The sequence below is a fragment of the Rattus norvegicus genome, chromosome 15, assembly GCF_036323735.1.
Source record: "Rattus norvegicus strain BN/NHsdMcwi chromosome 15, GRCr8, whole genome shotgun sequence".
Lineage (NCBI taxonomy): Eukaryota > Metazoa > Chordata > Mammalia > Rodentia > Muridae > Rattus > Rattus norvegicus.
Window position 1 is genome coordinate 108,121,263 of NC_086033.1, and position 5,853 is coordinate 108,127,115.

The following is a 5,853-nucleotide window of genomic DNA, read 5'->3' on the forward strand; positions in this document are numbered from 1 at the left end:
CAAACAGAGGCAACCCTGGAGATGAAAAACCTAGGGATAAAACAGGGAGTGCAGATGCAAACATAACCAATAGAATACAAGAGATGAAAGTGAGAGTCTCAGGCTTAGAAGATATAATAAAAAAAAAAGATACATCAGTCAAAGAAAATGGCATATCTGAAAAGATTCTATACAAAATGTCCAGGAAATTCAGGACACTATGAAAAGAGCAAACTTAACAATAATAGGAATAGAAGAGGGAAAGTTTCTAGTTCAAAGACCCAGAAAATATCTTCGACAAAATCATATATGAGAACTACCCTAACCTAAAGAAAGAGATGGCTATAAATGTACAAGAAGCTTACAGAACACCAAATAAATTGGACCAGAAAAGAAAATCCTCCCACCACATAGTAATCAAAATACTAAATATACAGAACAACAACAACAACAAAAAGAATATTAAAAGCTGCCAGGGAAAAGTAACATATAAAGGCAGACCTATCAGAATTACACCTGATTTCTCAATAGAAACTCTAAAAGCCAGAAGGTCCTAGACAGATGTCTTGCAGACCCTAAGAAACCACAGATGTCAGCCTAGACAACTATATGCAGCAAAACTTTCAATTACCACAGATGAAGAAACCAAGGTATTCCATGACAAAACCAAATTTAAACAATATCTTTTTACTAATCCAGCCCTACAGAGGATATTAGAAAGAAAATTCCAACAGAAGCTGAGTAACTACACTCAAGAAAACACAAGAAATTAATCATCCCACAACAAAACCAAAAGAAGAGAAACACACACACACACACACACACACACACACACACACACACACACACACGCATACACACACACAGTACCAAAATAAAGGGAACTATCAATAATTGATCAATAATATCTCTCAACATCAATGGACTCAATTCCACAATAAATACTGGCTGGCTTTCGGTCTCCATCTGGACCCCAGAGTTTACCCTGTGGCACAGCTCTCTGGACCCAAAACCTACCCTGAGAGAGCTGTTCTCCCAGGAACGCTGGAAATCACAGGCTCACAAGAAGGATAGGCTCCAGTCAGAGACACAAAGACCAACTAACACCAGAGATAACCAGATGTCGAGAGGCAAACACAAGAACCTAAGCAGCAGAAACCAAGGCTATTTGGAATCATCAGAACTGAGTTCTCCCCCCTATGCAAGACCTGGATACCCCCAACACACCAGAACAGCAAGATTTGAATTAAAACCACATCTCATGATGATGATAGAGGACTTTGAGAAGAACATAAATAACTTCCTTTAAAAACTACAGGAGAACTCATGTAAACAGGTAGAAGCCCTTAAAGAGGAAACACAAAAATCCCTTAAGAGATTATAGAAAAACACAACCAAACAGGTGAAGGAATTGAACAAAACCATCCAGGATCTAAAAGTGGAAATAGAAGCAATAAAGAAATCACAAAGGGAGACAACCCTGGAGATAGAAAACCTAGGAAAGAGATCATGAGTCATAGATGCAAGCATCACCAACAGAATACAAGAGACAGAAGAGAGAATCTCAGATACAGAAGATACCATAAAAAAATGCAGTCAAAGAAAATGCAAAATGCAAAAACTCCTAACCCAAAATATCTAGGAAATCCAGGACACAACGAAAAGATCAAACCTAACAATAATAGGTAGAAAAGATAACAAAGCTTCCCAACTTAAAGGGCCAGTAAATATCTTTAACAAAATTATAGAAGAAAACTTCCCTAACCTAAAGAAAAAGATGATCATGAACATACATCTAAATAGACTGAACCAGAAAAGAAATTCCTCCCATCACATAATAATCAAATCACCAAATTCATAAAACAAAGAATATTAAAAGCAGTAAGAAAAAAGGTCAAGTAACATATGAAGGCAGACCCATCAGAAATGCACCAAACTTCTCACCAGAAGATCCTCAGCAGATGTCATACAGACCCTAAGAGAACACAAATGCCAGCCCAGGCTACTATATCCAGCAAAATTCATTTAGCATAGATGGAGAAACCAAGATATTCCATGACAAACAGAAATTGACACAATATTTTTACACAAGTGTTAATAAATGGAAAACTACAACACAAGGAGAAAAGGCAGTAAAGCAATCTTTCAACAAACCCAGAAGAAGATGCCCACACAAATATAATTCCACCTCTAACAACAAAAATGACAGGCAGCAACAATCACTTTCCTTTAATATCTCTCAACATTATTGGACTCAATTCCCCAAAAAAGACATAGACAAACAGACTGGATACATAAACAGCACCCAGCATTCTGCTGCACACAGGAAACAAACCTCAGTGACAAAGACAGAAATTACTCAGGGCAAATGGTTCCAAGCAATAAGCTTGAGTAGCCATTCTAATATTGAATAAAATCTACTTTCAACAAAAATTATCCAAAAAAAAAAAAAGATAAGGAAGGGCACTACATACTCACAAAGGAAAAAATTCTACCAAGATGAATTTTTTTCTTCAGCTGCTGTGTATTGACATTCAGGTGGGCACTGGGCCTAGAGACCCTGCAGAATACAAGGTGGAGAGTGGAGCATCTGCGGTGACAGGAGTGGAGTGCACAAGGAGGAGGGGGTAGGCCAAAGCTGTTGGGAAAGCAAGTCATGGCCAAGGCCAAAAGTCATCTACACTGGAACCCTGGGTCCCCCCGTCCCCAGCTCCTGCTCTTGCTCTCTCCTAATTTCAGGCTAGGGCTGGGAATTCTCTGGTCAACTTTCTACAGGAGCAAAGAACACAGAGATAATGCTGCCCTTCTGTGATAAAGTCAGAGGGTTTCCAATCCTGCATTCCTCCTTCACCCCTGGCTCAAGTAGGGCCATGAAAAATAACTGGGCTCTATTGCATGTTTCAGAGGCATTAATTTTCCCTGGTGTCCCAGGCCGCCAGCGCCACACTATGCCCCAGAGTGAGCACTATAAGCGTTGCTGGCCTAATGGATAGGATAGGAGAGGAGAAGGGAAAAGAAGCTCCAGAGGCCCATCAAGGTGCAGGCACTACATGTATGGTGTTGGTGAAGCCACAGCCAGGATGCCATCCGGTCAGCACTATGACCACATCTCGCTTCTTGAAGAAGCCTCGGGCCTTGCCAACATTCATGGCCAAGTTTACACGAAGGTCAACATCCTCAGCCCAGGCATCCTGTACGGCATCCTTACACAGCACAGGGAAGATGCCACGGTACAGATGGACCTGGTGAGCGTCTGAGGATTGCAATGATAGGAGCCCTCGGACCGTACCGGGCCACTTGGTGAGCACGATAATAGCACCACTGCAGCACTTGAAGGAGGCCTCCACAGCACCCACGGCGGCAGCTTCCCTGGGGTCTCTGGTAATGGGCTCCAAGCAGCGGAGTTCCTCGAATAACTGCAAGTGGTAGATGGCAGCCTCTACCTCTCCCAGGGGCTGTATGTGAACAGCCTCCAGAAGGTAGTCCCCTTTGGCTGTTTCTCCGGATAGCATGATGCAGTCTGCTCCATCTAGGACTGCATTGACCACATCACTGCCTTCAGCACGAATGGGGCGTGGTTTCTTGATCACGCTCTCCAGCAATCTGTGTGGTGCAGATGACAGGCTTCCCAAGTCGGTTGCATCGCCCAATCATCACCTTCTGAGCCAGGAAGACTTTCTATCAGGAATCTCAATGCTCAGGTCACCACGAGCCACCATGATCCCATCACTGGCCTCCCAAATCTCATCAAACCTACGCACACCTTCATGGTTCTCGATTTTGCTGATGATCTTGATGTTCTTGCCCTTCTCTCCCAGGACCTTCCTCACCTCATGCACATCGGCTGCCTTGCGGATGGAAGACATAAACACCATGTCCACATCCTGCTCCACCCCAAACTTCAGACCCTGGATGTCCTTTTCTGACACTGCGGGGAAGTCCACAGCAGTACTGGGCAGGTTCACGCCCTTCTTGCTGCCCAAGGAGCCACGATTCTCCACCTCCGACACCAGGTAGTCAGCACCTTTCTCCTCCACCTGCAGTGAGATGAGCCCATCATCCACGTAGATCTTGCTGGCCACCTCCACCACCTTGCAGATGTTCTTATAGTCCAGCCACAGGATGGACTTCTCCATGTAGGCGTTATCCAGGGTGATCTTCAGAGTGGCTCCCTTCTTCAGCTCCATTTCTGCAGGGCCACTGCCCTTGATGAGACCAATTCAGATCTTGGGTCCCTTTGTGTCCAGAACCACCACAACGGGAGGGTTGAGAATGGGATCAGAGCCAAAGATTTCTGTGGCTGCGTGGACATTCTTGATGGTCTCTGCATGGTACTCATGGGTTCCATGAGAGGAATTCAGCTGAGCCACATTCATCTCAGACTTAATCATCTTCAGCATCTCTACAGATCGGAAGCAGGGCCAATGGTACAAATGTTGCCAGGTTGCGGGCTGTGATGGGCACGGAGTCAATGTCCAGGCCGCACATGTGTACCAGGAAGGTGTCAGCCATGGATGCATGAAGCTGCTGTGTCTGAATGAAGGCAGTCCCTGCTTTGCTGCGTGGCTTCAGCATAGTTCCTGAGGTCCTCAGGCATACCTCGGATCCTGTTGCGATAACTAAAGAGGACATTTGTTGAGTCACTACTCCTTGCTGCTGTGCGGGGGCAAAGATGAACTCTCAATTCTGAACATCTCTGCTCCAAATGCAAGGGCAACCACATTCATAAAAGAAACCTTACTAAAGCACAAAGCACACATACAATAATAACTCAAACAATAATAGTGGGAGAGTTCAACACCCCACTCTCACCAAAAGACAGGTCATCGAAACAGAAACTAAACAAAGCCACAGTGAAACTAACAAAAGTTATGAACCAAATTGATTTAACAGATATCTATAGGACATTTCATCCTAAAACAAAAGAAGATACCTTCTTCTCCACACCTCATGGTACCTTCTCCAAAACTGACCATATGATGGGTCACAAAACAGGCCTCAACAGATAAAAGAAGATCAAATAATTCAATGCATCCTATCAGATTACCACAGAATAAGGCTGGTCTTCAATAAAAACAAAAATAACAGAAAGCCCATGTACACATGGAAGTGGAACAGTGCTCTACTCAATGACAACTTGGTCAAGAAAGAAACAAAGAAAGAAATTAAAGACTTTTTAGAATTAAATGAAAATGAAGGTACAGCATATTCTAAATTATAGAACACGATGAAAGCAGTGCTAAGAAGAAAACTTATAGAGCCTTGAGTGCCTCCCAAAAAGAAACGGGAGAGAGCATACACTAGTAGCTTGGCAAAACATCTGAGAGCTCTAGAATAAAACCAAGCAAATCCACCCAAGCAGAGTAGACAGCAGGAAATAATCAAACTCAGGGCTGAAATCAACCAAGTAGAAACACAAAGAACTATACAAAGAATCAACAGAACCAGGAGCTTGTGTTTTGAGAAAATCAACAAGACAGATAAACCCTTAGCCAGACTAACCAGAGGGCACACGAAAGTATATCCAAATTAACAAAATCAGAAAGGGAGGCATAACAACAGAATAATTCCCTTATAAATATCAATGAAAAAATACTCAATAAAATTCTCACAAACCGAATCCAAGAACACATCAAAAGGATCATCCATCATGATCAAGTAGGCTTCATCCCAGGTATGCAGGGATGGTTCAATATACAGAAATCCATCAATGTAATCCACTACATAAACAAACTCAAAGAAAAAAGACCACATGATCATTTCATTAGATGCTGAGAAAGCATTTGACAAAATTCAATATCCCTTCATGATAAAGTCTTGGAAAGATCAGACCCATACCTAAACATAGTAAAGGTAATATACAGTAAACTAGTA

General features: G+C 42.7%; 1 pseudogene; it reads right to left on the minus strand.

The window, feature by feature from the left end:
- Window positions 1-3,011: 3,011 nt before the first annotated feature.
- Window positions 3,012-4,563, minus strand: Pkm-ps16 (pyruvate kinase M1/2, pseudogene 16; annotated as a pseudogene).
- Window positions 4,564-5,853: the final 1,290 nt, after the last annotated feature.